General features: G+C 30.8%; 1 protein-coding gene across 2 annotated transcripts in view; it reads right to left on the bottom strand.

Moving 5' to 3' along the window:
• The window catches only part of LOC111041448 (putative RNA exonuclease pqe-1), a 140,812-nt gene that overhangs the window by 52,081 nt on the left and 65,401 nt on the right, over window positions 1–23,330 (bottom strand). For both annotated transcript variants that reach the window (XM_022325737.1, XM_022325724.1), the window contains exon 4: window positions 16,746–16,860. The gene's annotated coding sequence lies outside the window, so the exon portion shown is untranslated. The remainder of the gene's footprint in view (window positions 1–16,745; window positions 16,861–23,330) is intronic.

Below are 23,330 nucleotides of genomic sequence, written 5' to 3' on the forward strand. Positions count from 1 at the left end.
CGCGAAGATTGCGGCAATAATATTTTACATACGCGGTTTGCAGGCGTTCGGTCACGTATATGCAAGTCGCACGTGCACATTATATAATACGTACGAATAGGACACACGAAAGTCGCACAAAAACCGATGTCGATAAAACTCAATGAAACAATATAATTTAATATATGATATCGTATACGGAGTAATTCACCGGGCATATTATTATAATATTTTAAATATAATTTTGCATTTATTTATTTATTGAATTTTTTAATTTATAAATACCTACATACCATGCTTAAAGACTATATTTTAAAATGCTTTTATTTTGTTCATCATTAAAGATAGATTATGCGGACTAAAATACAGTATTATTATATGTGTTGAATTACTTTTTTCAAATGAGAACCAGCATTACTTCTTACCGTGAATGGTTAATCAGATGATTTTTTGAAAATTTATTCTAAATTGAAATTTGAAAGATTATTTTATGAGTATTTCAACTTTGTTATATTATATTATATGTACAAATAGAAACTGTTCTTAATAAAAGTATTAGAGTATTACATACAATTTAAAGTATAGTATCAATTAGTATGTAATATTATAATCCAGACAGTTTTCACAAATTGTAAAATTGTAATAAATAAATAATTATTGTTACAATTTCAAATCATTAACGTACATATTATTTTTAATAAACTTATTATTATGAACCAATTATTCTTCATGCAAAATTATACTCATTAGCTACTCGTTCAAATTTCGATTAAGGTGCATTCAAATTTTCAAAAATGTATCTGGTTAACTATTTTTAGTTAACAAGGGAGTTCCTTATTTGAGGAGTAGAAGATTGAACAATCTCGGGATAATGCTTGAATATTAAAAAATATACTCTAAGATAATAATATAGTCTATATACCTACTTAAAAATTCCAAAAATCAAAATTTGAATAAATGCTGTAATGTAAATGAAAAAAAAGGTTGTGAGCATGATTCGTGATTTATATTATTATTACTATTCTATTGCAATATATTTATGTGGGTGTAAACTAACTGCTGAAATGGCGATTATAAAAATATCGCACTTTAGGAGTCTCGAACGTATTTTCAACGAGAGGAAAAACATCAGAAGTTGAAACTATGCACGTGGTATATTATATTATGTATTGCTTATTATTAATTATTATAAATGTATATACTATTATTGTACGGGGTTTTGACGTTTTTATTTATCGGTATTTTTGACCAATTCGCGTACACATTTTCGTGGTTTCGGATAATACCCGACCTGATTCACGAACTACTAACAAACCCCAACCTATTACTGAATTATAAAATGTACCTGTTAACCGTTTATATTATACATTTAGGTTACTACAACATACATTAATACTCGATTGTATTCAGCAACGTGCATACAAGTTGAACAGCCAACGAATAATGTTATGTACTAAATAATGCATTTTGTTTCATGAAAAAAAATTCGACCAGTCATTCAAATAGTACAACATGCAGTATGATCCCAATGATTATATTGAAAACTAATAGCGACGAGCGCAAACCACGAGCGAGAAGAGTAAAAGGGTACGTCGTATGTGTATATGTGTACCCGACAAATAAGCATAATATATTATACCATGTTTACAAGAGGCGGGCGTTGTGTCAGTGGTTTCGTTTGACGTCTGGAAATATTAGTATATAATAGTATTATAATAACAAGATTACTGTATACGAAATTTGTTTATGTCAAATTTCAATAAATTCAATAGACATTGGGATCTTTTGGTCTGCGTCACATAAACAATATAATATTATAATATACATGAGTGATAAATACTGGTTGCGGAAAATGCTACGTATTTAACTGTGAGTAGAACACAGTACGTATACATACCATGAATACATAGGGGCGTCCTCAGTTTTTTTAATGGGGGTGGGGAGTAGAAAAATAAAAGTTAAGCATACGGGGTCGCAATATCAAAAGTTCCTACCTGACATTTAAAGTATTATTAAAAATAGGTCATCGCTCTTTAATTATAGTACCTCTTATAAAAGTCTTTGTGACAATTTGCTTTTAATATGTATCGAATAAACAATAATATTAATATTATATAGGTCTAGGTTGTTATCGACTACGGTGTGTGTGTGGAGTGTGTACGAGCGTGAATAATATAATATAATATGATGGTGCGCCATTGTTGTCGTCGAGAGCCGAGAGGGAAGACCGCAATGAAGAATAATACATACGTATATTAAATACGTACCTACATGTGATATCCAAGTGCATTGTCTGCAGCAGAGCATTCGACCCCGGGTGGCGACGACTCTGTGAACGAAAAGGTCGAAAACATTCGACTGCGGACAATAGCCGACTGCGCGTTCATGTATACACACATTTATATCATACATAGAATTTTGTCACGTTTACTTCTTCTTCATTCACCCTCGTAAAATCGGTTTTTCTCCACCGCTATTTTACCCCGCCACTACAATATAAAATAAATAATACACTATACTCCAACCGTGCTTGCAAGACGACTACGACACCGTCGTCATCGGACCGTCGTCGTCGTCGTCGTCGCCGTCGTCTGTTGATTATTTACCTCTTTCGACGGTCAATAAACACACGTCGTGTGTACGTGTGTCAGTTTCAGAAAATATTGTTGTGGATTTCATTATTGTGACGCGGCGGGTTCGTTCGAGACCGATAATCTCGGGATGCAGCGTATACATGTAATATAATATAATGGGTAATATGCGACCGACTTATAATATATTTTAGACGAGGTGGTACGTATAGTGTGCCGTCGCAATGTTGTAGTTTTGGTCCGGACGTACAAAGTACATACATCGTCTTTCGTATACGATATCATAACGATTGTCTGTTATTATTATTATTATTTATCTATTATTATTTCTTAATAACTATATAATAAATTAAGAACTGTTGCTCTGATAAAAGTAATTATGGTTGCATGACATTGTATAAGTGTCTAAAATGACCTTAACTAACAAACATAAATAAAAAAATACAATAAAAGTAACACATTTATTTATTTAAATAAACTGTAGGTATTGTTGGTTTTAATGATATAGAACACAACAAAGTAATTTTTACGTAAAAATAATAAAACCGTTTTCAGCTCATGTTTCTGTAATTATATTCATTATTATCATCGAAACGAATGAACCTGGAGTATTATTAATTATTATATAAATAATACATTTTTCTACATGATAAAATGTTACAGTAACAGCGTGTACCTATACACAAGTTATATTGTTTTTGTTTTACTTGTATTGTGGCATTAATTTGAATAAAATCAATAACGGGTTAATATTCAAATCGTATCCTACTTCATATAATGTATTATAGTACGGAATACACACATTTTATTATATAGTATATAATACATATTACACATTGACAAAATAAAACGTTTAAATTATAGAATTCTTACTTACGAAAAATATTAAACACGCGCACAGTATCATAAAAATACCACGTCGTATATTTTATACAGCAGCTGATTATACTAGTCGGTTGAAAAACAACAATGACGAACGAAACGTGATTTTTCTGTTTTTTGTTTAAACCCGATCGGAATCGATAGGTACACTGCATTATAGTAGGTACAGGCACATAACTGGCTAATTTATTTTTATTTTTATATAAAGAGAATAATGATATATAACATAGTCAAGAAAAAGAATTTAGACTTTGTCGTGGCATATACATCGGGCCGTGCAAGTGAGTGTAAACGATCTACGCCGTGTAAAGTGTATACTATGAATGACTTATCTTTCAAAACGATAAGAATAAAAGAAAAATGTGGATCACGGTCTATTTGAATAGGTAGTGGATTACGACTAAAGTTCGAAGGCCGAATGCACTATAATATTAGACATTAGTACAAAACCACGAGAAAAAACCATTAGACAAAAATACAATAAAAAAAAATGATGATAACGATATGGTAGGATTTATGTAAAGCGCAAAATCGTCGGTAAGACAAAATGTAACCATCTGTGTTGCCAAACGATTGCGTAGAACTTAATATGATTTGTGTGACCGTGAAACGTATATTGCATATTATATTGTGTTACCTATTACCTAGAAGTACCTACTTATTCTTTAAAACTATATCCAACCGAATCTGCGCATCCACCATCATTCGACACCCTACCATCGAAACAGGTTCCACTATGGTAGGATTTCACGTGGAGATGCGCAAGAGAACCGATTTTCGTCGGGCCGTAGAGTGTTTTCTAGCTCGACAAGTATGGATGCACGTCATTCGGTGAATAAAATAATAAAAATAGGCACTGGAAGACGGAAAAAATGTGTTCTAATTGTGTTTTAATCGTTTCGAAAGAAAAAAATACACACTTAATTGCCGTAGACTGTAATTATAAAACACAACACACTTCATTTACTACCCACTTAAGACGGTATTATATAGGCATGATCCACACACGACACGCACCACATACTTCAGGTAGTCACAAGTATAAAACATTTCGGTAAACCATCATTAATGCATAAATTATAATTTATAATATACCATCATATTCACTATACTGCGGGACTTAAATAAATATATTTCATAGGTATTATAGTTTTAACAACACGGACCACATCGTAAATATAACCTATATAATATAATAACAAACATGAGCATTATGTTACGAATTTACGATGATAATACAATATTATAATGCAACAGTGCGAGCGTCGGTTGTGTACAGTATTACTATTTACTAAATACGTATATAAGCCGAAAACCAAATAGTTACATTTATGTATTTTTTACAAAAAATACTGCAAAAGTGTATCAAACTAGTAGTTACATGGTAATATATGTAGAAACATTTTAAAAATACGTATTATCTACTCTTGCAGTTGTTTAACGAGAAAAAAAGTTTGTATTCATTTATTTTTTTACAGATTTACATATTATATTATTAAGTAGTTTTATAGCACGCGGATTTGAAACACTTTTATGATTACAGCGTTAGTCATTGTAGCAGTGTTTAACACAACAATTTTCCAATTTTGGGATTTCTGCGCGATTGTTGAAACAAGAGATTTATTTTCTAATTTGATTGCCCATTTAATCATTATAACTTATTAAATAATATTACAGTGCGGCGATAAAAGCAAATCATTATTTATGTTGTTAAAAGTTTTGGTATAATCCTTATAAGTACCTATTTGTAGAAAACAAATGTGCGCCGTAATATATATCTATAATGTGACGGCGGCAGTCTTGTTTTCCTATATAGAAAACGCCCGGCGAGTTTTTATTCATACTCGTATAGACATCCAAAATCTGAATGTCGAACAGACATTCTTGAAGATTTGCCAAATCTGCAGTAGATAGGTACCAATAATATACCTACCGTCTACCAAGTATATAAAAGCGGCCTTCTCGATAGCCATTTTATTTTTACCATCGCAGTCCGAAAAACATCCGTAACGAAAAAACTTACGGAAAATCGACATCGGCTTATATGTGTATTGATACTTTATACATATACAACTGCATCATAATATAATAACTACCTATTAATATGTGTACCTTGGAACCTATGACATAGGCACAGATGTATGTAACAATATAATGGTATAGTAAATAATAAATAAATATACATATATATGTATAAAAAGTTATATACACGAAAAATGAGGTAAAAGTACGATATTTTAAAGTTTTATCATAATATGTACGATACACCCGTATAATATACATGTTTATATTTGTAAGTAATATTTTTATATATTTTATGACACGAATGAATTCAAGAGAAATAATAAAAACGAAGAATTCTTTACAGGTATATACGATCGAATAACTGTTCCCGCGTGTCAATATAAATATTCGTTATATACTTACATGTGTACTGTGCAGCGTATATTATGTATAATATTATATAACACCCGTTTACATCTTAACAATATACACAACATCCCAGGAAGGATATGTCATTCAATATATTGTCGTTTAATCAAATAAAATCGGTGCGAATATATCATACATATAATTATTATGGCTAAAGGAATATATAACGTCTAGACTAGTTTTTTAAAACAGTGTTTACATTACACATATAATTAAGGCATAAAGCGGTGTCTCAGATTAAATACAGTGAGGGAGTAAAATCTAGAAACATTATACAAACACGAATATTTGTTTATTTATAAATTTAACTGATATGGTTCTATACCAAAAAACTGAAGCCACTAGCATGATACCACTGCACTTCTAGTAACGTCTATAGTAACAGCATAATATAATAAAAATTCATTATAAATGTATTTTATGTCCCAGTAGAGGATCCAAAGATAGATTTAGATGAGAGCACACAAAGCGAGGGTAGCGTGAAACTTTACTATAGATGTTTCAACTAGAATTTATCACTTGAAGGTGAGTTGTGAAAGGCTTTTCTCACCTTCATTTGAATTATCTACATAGAGGAGATACCACCAATAATAGCTCTTTTCCTGCAACACCACCCTGTGACATGGGACTATGGGAACAAGGCTTTTATTAATAATATTTAGGTTATAATTGGTTAATTAAATAAATAAGGTAATGTTTATAATTTTTATTAGAAAATCTAATCAAATATACATATATGGAAAAAATATCGTATCAACAGTTAATACCACTGATCTGATATTCTGATCACAATCATTCAGCAATTAGAGTATTAGGAGATGGTACCAAAAAGAAAAAAAAAATTCCCATACAAATATTTTAAAGGACATTTAATGAAGCCAATGTATCCTTATTAAATAAGATACATAAATACTTACGCAATATTATAATATAATGTTTGTATTTAAGTATTAATAGTTAAAAAAATATTTGTTATGATAATATATAATGATTTACAAAAGATAAATTAATGTAGCCAATGTAGGCACATCTATAATTCATATATGTACACTACATATTATGTATTTATGTACCTATAACATTTTCATTTCTGAACCAATAGGCAACTAAACTGGAATTATACAGTGTATATATTAATATAATAATAATAGAAACAATATACGAAGTAATGTATACAAAAATCTTATTATGTTTTTGATTCTTTCTTTAAAAGCTAGACCTGTGCTAAAGATGGATAGTTCATCAATACATTAAAACGAAGAACTGATAGATAAAGTAGTTCAATTTAAATAAAGTAATAATAATAGGAAAGCAATAAAGAGAAAAAATATTATTATTAAATACTGTGTTTCAGTACACAGGCATTGGTACTCATTGTATGTCATACTTTTTATGCTACTTAATAAAGTTGATAAAATTAAAATTATTAATGACTTATTAACGACCAGTCGTTATGAAGTTTACTTTTCTTTCCATTTGAGAAAAGCTTGAAATAATACAAGGTATAGACAGATAAAACAATTTAGCTTCAATACGAAACACACGACATGTTATGTTTGCATAAATTATAATAAATAATAAATTATAATATAATACGGTATAATACTTATCATACCATAACCTTAACAATTTTAGAAAAAAAATGCTTAAATACTATATAATATTATATAATACAATAATACATATAAATAGGTACATTGGTATATTTATATCTATTCGATTAGATATATCATACGATTTTCAGGTTTATCGTTATAAGGATTTATACGTATTTATAAACGCGTAATCTCGTTTCAACGATCGTTGTAGATATAAAAATAATAAAAAAATCTATTGGACTGTAAAGAATATAATTATTATATACTTATACCTACCTACTAAAGTACTATATTATTATGTTTTTGAATTTCTGATGGGACTTCAAGAAAATTCTATCTGGGCGCCACTGCAGATAAGACTTAATTTTATTGTTGTCTCTGATTGATTTATACAATAATATTATCGTTACGCATTACACACAGGGATAGTCGACTCACCGGCCCTAGAAACATTTTTATCTGGCTCTTTAATTGCTTTTATACGGATTTATGCTTTTTAGATTATTTTTAATTAAATACTTAAAGTAACCATGTCTGCTATTTTCCATTTCAGTTTTATTATTTGTTACAAATTTTAAATTTTAAAATATTGACGTATTATCATTAAAAGCTTCAATATTAAAAGAAGAAAAGAACTGACCTTGACATATGATGCAATATTAATTTTACACCACAATTCAATAAATAATTTTTATATTTTATATGTTTTCTGTAGACTCCTCGTCGTCACAATCCAAAATTTAAATCCATGAGTAGTGTATACAATTGAAATAATAATTATATTTAGATATTAAGAAAATTCGGAACGTACCTACAGTTATATTCAATATTCGAGACTGTTCCGCGGAATTTAATATATTTAATAATACATCATGTATCTGAGCCGGCGCCAGATGAACTTGTTAGCTAGTAAATCGAAAGAATCTGCATTTTGACGTTCGCCGACAATACGATGATGTTGACATGCAAGTACACCGTACACGTATGTGCGATATCGACAGTCTACACGAAATAATTTTATTGTGGTCACGGCCGAGTTACCATAACGGGTATATTCTTCGGCGGCAGCGGTTACAACAGCTAACCAGTAACCGGTAACCGGTTTCACTAGTGGCCCGAGCATTATTTATACGACATACGCTGGTATTGCTGGTAATAATATAATAGCGCCTACAGGTAACGTTCGTGAAACTTTCATTCTACAGAGCAGTTTCCGACGCTGTCGGAGATACGAATTATTTCGGATTTACTCTCTGTAGCAGTTTTTCCTCTCGTTTTAGGTATTATAACTTGTTTTATTATTATTGTATGAATCGTTATATAGTATATAAGATAAGTTTTTTTCCCGTCGTTCTGTTTCTCCTTTAATAAAAATGTATTTTCCAGTACGACGATTTCTTCCCGGAATATAATAAAGAAGTTGGCCAAATAACAACAACAAGACATCGGCGTTGTCGTCGTAAAATCTTTTTTGTTTCCAACGCTGTTTTAATATAACGAGCTTGAGAATAAATAATAATAATCATAAAAAACACGTTTTCCGTGTTCCGTCAGACAATCAGAATTCATTACCGAGTATATACCGACGGTGGCAGCGACTCTAGACGAATAAAATAATATAGAAAACAATTGTATTGCCAAAGTGGCAGACGTGAGACATACTATACGGGTCGTTTTTAGGGGGTCTATATAATATTAATGAATATTACCCATTTGTGTCAAAGAAAAAAATTAATCTGTATTGGATTAGGTACATTAGCCCATAACGCCATAATAAAAAATAAAAAAGTCAATTTTTTTCGACAACCCTTTTGCGCCAAATTCCCTCCAATTAAATAATCCACATATTCGCATGACGTATAGGATTATCGGGAATTTCCGACATAAAACTTTGACAAAACAAATAGAAACTTCATTTGGATTGTGAAAAGTTTAGCCAAATATATATTTTAACTACTTGTTATCTTTATAAGCTAAAATAAACCATACTAGTATAGTACTATATTATAGCTAGCACATTATGGCTGTATAAACTACAAGTTGTAACATTTCATAGTTGTCTTTAAATTTGATGTACACCGAGTCATTATCGTAAAATGTATACGAAAGTTGACGATGAGTGGAACGCGTTTTCGTGCGATATGTTTTGTTCATTGTAGTATCATATACTCACAACTATACCTAGCGAAAATAATATATTATATTTTTATTATTTACGAGGACGCTGTAGATCCGGCCTCGACGGAACGCGCACACTATATAGTATATAATATAAAAATTTAGTTCATAGACTATAAGTATGCAACAACAATAAAAATGCAAACCGTCATTATATAAATTGTATCGTACGGATCTGCTGTTCTCAACTACACAGTTTCTTCGTGGCGTCAAGGATTCCACAAGAAAAAAACTATACCTACTCGCACGGAGAGGGACTTGCTTACACAGTTACACCGTTCGGGATCTCGGCATCTGTTTACTAACATAAACTATTCATAAGCCGGACGCAAAAAGTTTGAAACTGAAATAAATAATTAAACGTTTGAGTACGGGCCACGGATCGGGGCACTACACGAGCGTCGGTGTATACTATACAGAGTGTAACATAAATACCTAACAAATGTAGTTAACTATAACTACCTATATATTATATTATATGAAAAAAGATTTTTTTTCTTATCAAATTTTTTAGTTCAACCTCTTCGATTATTGTTAATCATATTGCATATTATCTACATAAAAATGTAAAATTTGAAACTTGAAAAGAACAAAAGTTATACCATAATAATATTGGTAAATTATACATTTATCGGTTATTTATGTTACACCCTGTATAATATATTATAGTGTACCCAGTACCCACGCGATAAACGTATATACCCCATCCACATACACGCATGCGCCGTTTGTTTTCGTATAACTATTATATTATTATTATTATTATTATTATCAGCATCATTGTACGTACGTATTACATTTACAAACAGTGAAACCCGTCCAACAAATTATATCGGTCTGCGTAAATTGTTACTATACTCAAACGCATATGCGGCGCCCGACGGGGTCCGCATAATACATGTGCCGACGATTAGAGTTCGGGAATCCCCGGGGAGTTTTTAAAATTTAAACGGCGACATTTCACAACCGAGAGTTTCCTCATAATAATGTGTTTGGTGGTGTTTTTCTCTGTTCACATGAGCTATATTATTTATGTTGTTAAATTGTAATCGGCGAATTTCAAAAACTGTACCAATGCTAGACTCTTGTTCCGATAGTCATAATCACATAATATTAAAATAATTTTACTGTTCGATTTTTAATAATTTGGAACCAAGTGTAAGCATATAAGAAACATTGAAAACTGTACGAAAATTTTGGTTTTAAAGATGGACTGTGAAGATGCTAATAACAGCTGTTTGGATCGATTATACAACGATGTATTATCCACCATTCACCAACTACGAGAATAGCATCATGACAATTTCGTAGCGTTAGTAATGGTACGTCGTATATCAACAATGACTGCATCTAATTACACATTCAAATAAAAACTATGCAAATTGACAGGTAATTACCCTCTCCACGCCGTCACGTCCTTTCGTTTTTCATACAGGTCATTTAACTCTAAAATATACTTGTCAAGACGTAAACATATTTTCGAAGCATCACACGCGTAAGTACGTAACGATAATGTTCTGAGAAAAGTCTGTATTCAAGTATAGTTATAACGAAAATAGTCATCAATTTTCAAATTGTATTTATTACATTACTCCATAATGGTAAGAAAATGAAAAGTGTAGGTACAAGGTGACGAATAAATTACATGCAACTTGAATGGTTTTTTAGTTTGGTTCTAAATGTAGAGGGTATCGTATATTTAATATACAAATATACTATGAATGTAAAAAAATACTACGCAGGGTAGAGTTAAGCCATTCAATTATACAAAGAATATTAGAATTTGACGACTAACACAGAAATCATAATTGGTGAAAATATATAGTGTACATAGTCAATATTGGAGAGGATGCTGGGTATTCAATGTATATATTATAAAGTATGCCCCAAAAGTGCTGTATCACCCTAATTATCCTCATGGCTAACCAATACGTCTTAATGCTATTTTTCAACAGTAATCTGAAAGAATTGTGTGCTATAAGATTGGAATTTTTTCTGAGTAAATACGACTGCTAAAAAATTACATTTTAATGTAATGAATAATGATGTATTACGGTCAACTTATGGTGAGGCGGGACTTTTGGGATAAACAGTATAGGTATGACGTAAATAATAATATGATACCTACCTAATAATAGATAATACATAGGACATTAATAAAACCGATCATGTCATAATAGTATGATTGTCTCACCGTGTTTCAGTGTTTGTGTCCCCTAATATAGAAAACATTTTTTATTTTTTACTATTCATAATTTTGGAAAATTGTTACACATATGAAATGTCTGTGTGCAAGACAGTTTAGTATTTTTAAAAAGTTGAAATTATCAACTCCTAGAAGTGATGTACAAATTGTATTATCTTTGAATCGCAATACCAAATAATAAATATTTCGAAAGAGAAACTCATGAATTTTTTTTTAAATAGCAGGGCTTTATTATAATACTTATAGGTACACAACCAATTTTTTTGAGACTTAAAAGCAAAATATATCCTGTGTTATGTAAGTACTCGGTATTCGTACAACTTAAGCACTAACTATAGTTACCAGTTTTACTGCCTTACTGTGGTAACTTACCACAGTAAGGCAGTAAAACTGCGTATATTGGATTAAAATGATTTTATAATACACGTAGTAGATATTGCAGATAATTACGAGTGAGTCGTAATTTGCAACGTTTAATTAAAAATAACATAATATTATTGTGTCACGCTGTAATAAAATTGCACACGGAAAAAATTGAAACATCGCGATTTCCAAAACCGATCAAATTGTAACCATGCGAATTATTATTATAACAGTTTAAATATTATCTTATGAGTTATAGGTATTTCAGTATTTGACAACCTCGTGGAGCGGCGTCCCAAAATGCTGTATACACGTACAGACAATTCGAAATTATTTCACACGAATACATAATATTACCACAAAAAAGAAAACATACAGAGTATAACAGTAAAAACAACAATAAAACCAACTGCTGTTTGAACGAGGCTGGATCGAGTCGTATAACGTTTTTACATAGACGTATAATAGAATAGACCAGGAATGATACGTAATATGTGAAGCGAACATAAACGTTATAAAACTGCGGTTTTATCAAAGACATTATAACATAGATAACACAGATAGTCGATAGATAAGACAATATTATGTTTATGCCTTATGGTTTATGGCTGAATTCTCATGACTATGAGAATACAACTATACAGTATACGAATACTTATACGAATTTTGAAGTTTTAGTTATATTTTTTTTATTTTGCACAAATTAAAAATGGTACAAAAATGTTGTGTTTGCAAATCGCAAAGATCGAGTGACAACGATATTACATTACACAGGTATTTATTCAAATAATATATTTCTATTTTGTTACACATTAAATGCATACCTAACCATAGCCGTGTACACCTATAAACACTGAATCATTTAAATATTATGTACATGAAAAATTAAATTAGTATTATTAAAAATAATGATATATTATTTTTGTGTAAATTATTATATATCTTACTTATACTCTTCATATAGCTTTCCAAAAGATACTATACTTCGAGACAAATGGATTTTCAACCTTAATTTTAACTATATATTTACACCAACTATTCATACCATACTATTTCACCAATCTCTCTTTACATATACTTGATCAAGAACCACTAAATAATCATGTACTTCAACTAATTAAAATAATTATAAATATTTATTGTAAATTACGTGTACATCATATAAACTCTAGTACTAATGATATAGATAATAAAATACGTACTTATTATACAAAATTAATTTTATTTAAACATCAATAATATTTAATCTTGTACTATAAAATGTAATTATTATTATTATTATTATTATTATTATTATTATTATTTTAATACTATTATTATTTTTTTTTATTAGTGTATTATTTTATAAGTCTGTTATATACCTATCTGTTTTTTTTTTAATTATAATATAAAGTGAAAAGTTATCATAGACGTTTATATTTCTGACTTAATTATTCAAAGCCTTTCTATGAATGTAGTGTGTTTCCAACAAACAATAATAGTCAAATAATAACTGAAAAGCCACACAAAAAAACCATTTTGTGTTTTAGTACCCTGATATTGAGCCACAAACTAAGTATATATTTTTAAAGTGTATCCGGGGACGAGGCCATATATGTATAACACAAACAAATTTGAATATAATAGTATTACGTTTATTAACTAATTATTTTTTTCATAGACATATAAAAGGATTATAATATTATGTCTATTTGATTTTTTTTTTCTGATACATATGTATATAATTATTTTTTTAAATAATTTTATAATGTGATACGGATTTTGAAAATTAAAATCTGTTTATTTCCCCTTGTTTGTATTTTTAATTTCATTAATAATATAATTTTTCGAATTACTCACTTATAAAAAAAGATATACATTTGTTTAAAAACTGCGGCACAATTCCCTGGCGACTACGTTTTTTTTTCCATGAAAAAACCGCACATTGTCTGTCTCTCTCGCACATATGTTGGCTTCAACGTATTACATGTAGAACGCCTATCATTCCTGGTCTATTCTATTATACGTCTATGCGTTTTTATATTTTATTTATTTTTTACAGTAGATAACGCGTTGTCAAAGACGGACGACGGTATGGGAGAGGTTATGGACCCCAAGTCCGATAATGCGTCGAAAATTGTCTGTGTGAACGGAGAGCCTGCAGTGGACCGCAAAAACGACATTATAATATATTATGCACATGCACATTGCACATGCGCAAACAAACATAGTACACACGTTTTATATATTATATGAAACCCCTTCAGTCTTTTCTTTTTTACCGAGGACTGTATATAAAGACGGCCACGCAACAACGGTTTGAATCCCACATATCCACACACACTATATATATGTGTATTATATTATATAATATTATAACAAGCGTGATCCCTTGTCGTGTGTTGATAAATACATATTATTATGATATATTTTATCTCCCACAAACGCCAGTGTTCTGCGGGTCTCTGTGAAGATTTTTGTGAGAAAAGTAATTTCTCTCTGTGTACACTTCTCCGAGAAGTGTCGGTGCGCATTGTGTTTGGTATACAATGCAAACTATTTATGATAATTGCACGTACACAAAAATTGAAACGCATTTATACTTAACATATTTTTAGCGCTACACCGTACGCACGTCTCGTACATGCACATATTAGAATACCGACACACATAATAATATTATAGTATATTAGTATCTATTATAGGTACACGCAACACGCGCATTAGGCGTATTATATATTATATATTATTATAATATGCCTACTATGCGTACGCAGGAATAGTACACAAGCGTGCGATGTGTTTTGCGGAGTAGATATAATAAGCTGTAATTGAACGGTTGAGTTTTTTAAGTGGTTATAAAAAGGCATAAAGCACACATGTTTATAATTAGAATATTATTATATAAGCTCGACGGTGTAAAGATAATGAAAAAAAAGTATTTGAAAATTTAAATAAAAAATGCATCGTTGGACGGCTAGAACAAATGTTGATAATAAACATACCTATAAGACGCGATACACCACATAATATAATATCATAACATTGTTATGTATGATGTACATTGAGACGACGCGTCATCATAAGGCGTAACTCCTATTCATCGTCGGGACGCGTGTTTATAATGGTTATCCGATTATTATATGGGAAGGAAAAAAAACAAAGAAAACACACTGTGTGACAATACAAAAATTCATCATTAGCACACTAACACACCACACAGTACACACACGCCGTACAACGCGGTTCGCATATCTGTACAACATAGTGGTGTGCTGGTGCATACTGTGTATAGGAATTTTTCATAGTACAGAGTAACAATTTAGGCAGCGGCGCATAGAGGTATTTCAATTGAAATGTAGTTCGGAAAACCGGTTATCGCGTTACATGTTTGTACGCGTATGTCATTTCCTATAATATTTAAATGTTAGGGCCCGTGTTTTTTTGTGCCGGCCGTAAGAATATCAAAACAAATCTAAGGCAAATTAAAAATTTAAAAATGTGTACGCGACTCGTCCTCTTGAACGTGAGAAAACGTGGGGTCGAAAAAATGCATAAAACATTACAATTTGCGTGTACGTATCTGATCGGATTATTACATTTAGATACGACGCAGAACAATGCATAATAATATGCATCGCGTGTTCCCTATATTACACGTTGCAAACGCGAAACAGTATACTATTATTTTCGATTTACAGAGTACGAAATAATTAATTGTTAATTCCAGAAAATATGGTTTAATTTCAATTAATGCAATTCCAGTGTCCGTTGTGGTAGCGTATAATACATTGTATTTTATTGTAATTTATAACGTACTTATATACCGAAACCCCCGTTCCGTGCGAATTACGCCAAGAAGTATAAATAATTAACTAATTCGGGATAATAACGATTTATGAATAAATCGTGTACCTACACTGGGGAGACTCGTTAACGTTAATTTGATACTGCAATTGTGTAGAATAAAAATAATATTTGTCAAGGCTTCTTGTGCACTCTGCATTATAGTAAAATACACGTTACTCAGTGTCCAAACGACATAATAGATAATAATATATTATTACAGTAGTGCTATACAGTTCCTAAGGAACATAGTATAGGTACCTACGTGTAGGTAGTTTATATTTTATTCGGTTATTAAAACAATGTACGAATTTATAATTATACTTGAACTATGATGTATTATAATATAATAATAATATTCGATATCATGAATTGCTCGCAATTAAACATCGTATAAGGTTTTATTTGTTTGTTTATCGTGTGTTGTTTTTCAATTGTGTATTTGTATATTTCACTGCACTGGTGTAGGTATGGTGGCTATGGTATGCTTCAGACCGCGGATTATAATAATATTATGTTAACCCTTGTAACAGGAGAAGAGTAAAGAACCTAATTGTACGCACACGTTGCTCCTCAAAATCAAACTAATTTATTATATTTATGTCATTATTTGGATGCTTTATTATGCTAAAGAGTTGGCCAAACAAATACACTCAAATTGTATTATATTATATTATACTCATTACTTACTGGACGCAATAGAAATGGACCGCGTGGCTATTGTAAAATGCACTCTGAAATGTTCGTCCATGTTCGTGGTCATTTTCGATGATCCACTTGTATTATTTATATGTTCTGGGATCAACTGAAATAATAAAATTGATGTATGATTATTATTGTTAATATTTATATTTTATTATAATATTGTTCGGAAAATGGTTTTTTTTTTTTGGGGGGGGGGGGGTTATCGAAGTTACTTGACTGAAAATCTGGATTAGTTTTCCTCTTTGACATGACGATAATAATAGTATGAAAGGTGAAAGAAACATTATAATGATCGTTAAAAAAAAACCACAAGTAACACTATTACACTTGTGACCCAGTTACCCGTCTGTCTCACTGTCGAATGGTGTGCGCATTACTCCGCGGGACGAGCGTACCTATATATATATATACAATATAGTATGTTATAAAAACATATATCATGTGTGTGTACCGAGTAGATATTATATACATAGGACATAGAGAAGGAAATGAGATACCGAGTTTACTTGTGTCGTATTGTAGGTGAACGAAACGTACAACTCACTACTCAGGACTGTTGGTGAAAATTCCAAAAAGAAAGACACGCGTGTACATTTTTTGAAGAGTTTACTTTCAACTATATTATTATATCTTTGAAGTCCGTGTCCTTGGGCAGAGTCGGACACAAAAGACGTATTCGCGTGATTGGTGTGCGTAAAAAAAGAAAAGAAAATGAGATCGCACAATATTTCTTTTCTTTCTATTATAGTAGACGTTGCACTAGTTGCTAAAAATAATAATGATGATAATATATATATATACAAACATTCGTTTTGCAGCGCAACGGTAAAGGCATCTTGCACCCTCACACAGTCATTATTATATTATGATGATGTATTAAATGCCACAAATATCGAAACGAAGATTAAATTCATTTGGTTTCGGCTTATCATATCTAACCTGATACACTATATGTATTTATGTTTTTTGTATAGGATAATATGAAACAAATTATTATAATTTGCAATGAGTGTATTATACATACATTTTGTTCCGGTAAAATATTCACAATTTTAAAAATGAATAGGGATGTTCGATTAAGTTGCAATAATCAAAATTTATAATTTTATATCTCACTGGACACTGACATTTTTATAGTACGTTATACTGACTTCCATATTATATTATACACTATTAGAAACCGAACTAATAATATTATGTTAACCACGCCATTCAGTATTGATACACAGCATCGTTTGAACTTACAGCAACTTCGAGTACCTATGTACCAGGTACCTTGTTAAAATATTGTTATTTCGTATATATACCGTGTAGAACTCGATACTTAACTAAATATTATATAGACTCCGAATAATCAATAGTTCACCACTGAGACGATAAATTTATTACCTATATTGTATATGACTAAACAAAACGATCCGATAGTATCTATATCAATATTGTTACACTTTATAAAGTATAATACATATTATTATATTCTATACTATATATAGTACGTGTGTGTGTGGTCTATATTATTTTTGTTTATATTTTAATTTTGAATATTTTGTCGATATAATGACAAAGTTTTTTTCGAAAGTAAAAACATTATATTGTACAAGAAATCAACTCCAAGTATAAACCGTAGAGGACAAATTTCAGAACACTTATCGTACGTATTGGACACATTACTTAGAATATTGTTTACGCATGTCGTGTATCTTCTACTGTCTAGACTTTTAGTCGCGATTACAATGAACGGACAACGGCGACCACCGGTGTCGTGCGTACGTCTTATATCATGACGTATTTATGCTATGTCGTATACAAATCGTTAAGCAAATAAGAGATAACCTAGATATCCACATCGTTCAGTTGTATGCGTAGTTTAACATCTAAAATACAAGTGTCCAAGTACTGTGGCTTATACAAAAACGTTTTCTAAAAAAAATATATAATATTTATAAAAATAAAGAAAATCGTCGAATATGATGTGTCCAGGCAGAATTTCGGACATTTTGTACTGGTCGTTATGTTAATCGAATGAATATAATATCAGCCGTCAAGTGATTTGTTGTGATTCCAAACATTATTATATTTTATATGCAAGTACACACGGACAATATAATGTACTTACGTGATATTCTCTGTTTATAATATATATAATACGCACTACCACCACGATTCTACACACTGGTTATCGACGAGGTCAACACATGCCTAACCGGCGTGGCACAAATATTTGTACCCGACCGATAGGAAACACGTCCAAAATAATATAAGGGACCTGCGACGACGAGGGGGAGACGCATTAACTATCGACCCGCTGCCGCCGCCGTTGCCGTTGCCGTTGCCGCCGCCGTTGCTGCCAACGCCAGAACGTATATTATTATTATTATTATTATATTCTCCCGAACGTTTTACCAAAAAACGAACAGAGTTTCTCCGCGATATATATATATGTATACGAATACAATATAATATAATACCCTTTCCTCTTACTCACGGGGAAAAATGATTGAGAATTTTTTTTTTATAAATCGGTTTTTCTATACATGTATGTTCCAGACCAATTCGAAACGTAATTCAAATCGATTGGAATCGCACATACGCGAAACGCAATAACAATATAAATATTATATTTTGTATTTCGCGCAAACGTGATAAACGAAGACTACGGTTTTTTTCACCCATATGTAGGTGTATATTGTATAATATGTACACTGTACACTGTACAGTTTACTCGCAGAATATAAGGTATACACGGAATTGAATAACAATAATAACAATGACTAGTTCGTTTGATGTGTACGTATATAAAAATAAATATACAGTATGTAATATAAATATAGACTTCTGACTTATATAAATATATTTACGTGTATTGTTGAGCGCTATGCAGTTATCTTTTCGTTGTTAATGCGTATTCCTGACGCTTCTCTGCTTCTGCTACACAAGTAGGGCGGACGCGGGTTATAATATTTCCATAACACTATCACATACACTACACACGTATAATAATATTATACACACCACAGACGTGCTGCAGTTGTTTACGTCGAGTGGTTCATTACCATCTGTGGGCGGAGGCGGCTGCGACGAATGCATTGCACATTTTTACTAATTTTTTTTTCCGATCGAAGCAGAGCGCAATGTACACAGCACATTTACCTATAATGTTTATATATTATACAAAATGAGAATAATAAATAGTATATTATTATACTCGTCAGCCGGAATCATCTGCTTTTTTTTTTAATCCAACTCGTATTTTTTACAACGGAAGTATGGTATATTATTATATATAGGTTACATTGTATATATTTGTATGAATCACACTCTCGAAAAGTCATAATATAACGAAAGTGCGTAATGATAATACAGACATCTACTGTACTACAACACATAATCATGTGTATTATAAATTGTAATATGCGGTATTCCAAACTTCAATATTCGATAATTGGACGTATAATTATTACAAGTTACGACTGATGCACCATGTATATATTTTCTTCGGAACGCCAGTTTCTCAAACTATTTTTATTTACTATAGTATATTATAATAATATTATGTTACCGGCAATAATAATAATAACTGATAGTTATAAGCACTGTCAATAATAAAATTGCCGTTTTGAGCAGTAATTAATATTATTTATTTCCCTAGTCATTTTTGAAAATGTCTAATGAATGTATGAAATGATACGACTAAGATTTCTAAAAATATGAACATTAAATATCGACATTATGATCTATGACTAATGAATGTGGTGTTCACTATAGGAAATGTGATAATAATAGGGCAAATTGTTTTAATGCAAACTTAATGTATACAATTGAATAAATTATTGATCAATTTTATTTTCACATGGCAAACTGCAATGTCACATTAAGTTATATATTGTATTACTAACACGGCAAACATACTTAATAGTATAATACTTCATTTCAAAATTAAATTTTTGAAATCCCTGAAGTCCAGCTGTGATACTATCTGAACCTGCAGCTTCTTGAAGAATTATCTTTTTTAGTGGGGCCTGCAGTTTTCAAACAGATTGAAGTTCAAAACAAATAAATGTATGGCAAGTTAAAGTCATTAGGGTGATAACTAAAATCTAATACATCCGATGTTACAATGATAGTTAAATTTAAAAATATTAATTGTATTATATATAAATATATATATATAAACTAAGATTACTGTGTAACCGCTCCAATGATATAGTTAAATAATAAAGACAATTTACACGATTCCCAAATCCTATCTAATATAAGATTGTACCTAAATTGATTTTTTTATAGGAAATTATAACATATATAGCGATATATATTTTTAAAACAATACACATTTTAACCATTGCACATCGGCTACAACAGCTCAAGGGATTTTAGACATTACCTATAGGAAATATAGTTATTTCTTGAATTATCATTATTGCCGGTGACATTCTGCAGACATCAATACCAATACATGTAATATTATATATTATGATATTATGTTATACATTTATACCTATAATATTTACTTAGCAGAAAATCCTAGCGCAATAGTCAAGTACAGAATCAACATAATGTTATTATGTCTTATTTCTATAATAGGAGTGTAGGACATATACAGATACAGTATGATTTTATAAATGTATAGGTAGGTAGTTAATCGCACGCGATACTATGTGCAATACTATTATAATATTATATACATATAAGTTATAGGTATGTTTAAGTTACGACTTTACGTCTTTACGAAACCCTTTGTGGTGTATCACACGATACAAAACATATGATTGGACAATCATTCTTCATATTAATACACTATCAACAATGTTATTGTTTTCTGAGAGAGTATTGATGAATGTTTTTGATAAATATACCGAGCGGCAAGCTGGCCATATTTATACATTTACCACGATCTGGCCGTAATTATTACATATTTGAAGGAGAATGGCTCGACAATCCGACATACCTACACACATATTACTTGAAATTTAAAAAGTCATAAGAGACAAGAGTTATACTACAGTTATAGTAGTATGAGTATAACATAACTTCTTAACTAGACTACACTAAAACACAATCTTTGTATAATAAGTAATAAGTAATAACCCAATACCCAAAGGTTATCATATCCATGTCCGTAGAATGAATATAAAATTGTTATGAAAAATAAAACAAAACATAAACAGATTATAGATAATATTACACCACGTAGTCGTTTTTATCGAATTATATTTACGTAACTTGTATAATAGGAAAAGCACCATCGCCGCGCGAGATGTGTGCACGCGGAGTATATAATAATATTGTTCTCGAATGGCGAATATTGTCTACACAGCGCGTCGTCAACACGCATCAAAACGATAAAAAATGAATAGCCGAAAAATTGCAAAATCAACGTTATTTGTGTTCGATTGCTTTATTTTTTATTTAAAATCCACAACAAAACGGCCAAATATTATTTTTACGTTCAGACATGTTAGGTACGCAGTCTATAAAAATAAAATTAGGCAAATAAATTGTTTTGCGTAGCACCTCAATGGTTCAATTAAAATACAGTGAAATAGTTATTTTATAACTACATTAGGTATTGAGAGTTTCGAATCGATCGACTGGATAAAGATACAGACCGCTGAAAGAGATTGAAAGAGCAAACAATTTTTTATAAATAATTGATTCAATTTATTGAAGAGGTTTTCGTCTGTTTGGGTCATCCACGAGGCTATAAAAAGATAAGAAAAATCATTACATTTGAGGAAAGTGAATAGGCGAATTTGGTGCGTTTTGTTTCATGAAAGTTCATTAAAATTTTCCTTTTTGATAATAATATGACGTAAATAACTTTTGGTTGGAGCTCGCTTGAACCGAAATTCGCTTAAAGGTATATTGGCGGCTCTGTAGTTGTACTTACCACAGGCAATCGTTATTTGACATTTCCGCTCCAAAGTTCACTCCGGGTAGCAAATAAAATAAATACATGCGAATATTTTATTGAAAATACAGGGTCGTGGGTAAATTAATTTTCTATATTAGTAGAAGTGCGTCAGTGACGACGACCGAACCGTGTTAGGTGTACCTATACATACAGTATGTGGTACTATTATAATATACCAATCCCTGCTCTCGTAGTAAATCTTATAGCAGATCGCAACTATACAACAAAGAATAAAAAATGGCTACCTATCGGCTATCATACATATGTGTTTAAAATTTTAACAGATATATAGCAATGAAAACCCATATCAGTAGCGTAGTTTTCCACAATGAGTTTATATTACAACATCATGAAACACCGGTAAATAAAACAACGAATATAATTCAATACAAATAATAATACAAATAATAATACACGATGTAAAGTACTTATGTATTATTATTATCGATTCACGCCCGGATAGCACGCACACAATACGCATCGAACGATTTACGTATTTTTGTCGTAAGTAAAAAAGGTCACTGCCCCGGACGAATATAATAATAATTGTTCCCCTCTGACAAAAATTATAATAATATATATGGAGTATACGCGCATCATGTCTAAATATATCTATGCCCGTTGCTAAGACACATTTTATACAAGCTCGACCAGTTTAT

This window comes from Myzus persicae, unplaced genomic scaffold (assembly GCF_001856785.1).
Source record: "Myzus persicae strain clone G006 unplaced genomic scaffold, MPER_G0061.0, whole genome shotgun sequence".
In the NCBI taxonomy this organism is placed as follows: Eukaryota; Metazoa; Arthropoda; class Insecta; order Hemiptera; family Aphididae; genus Myzus; species Myzus persicae.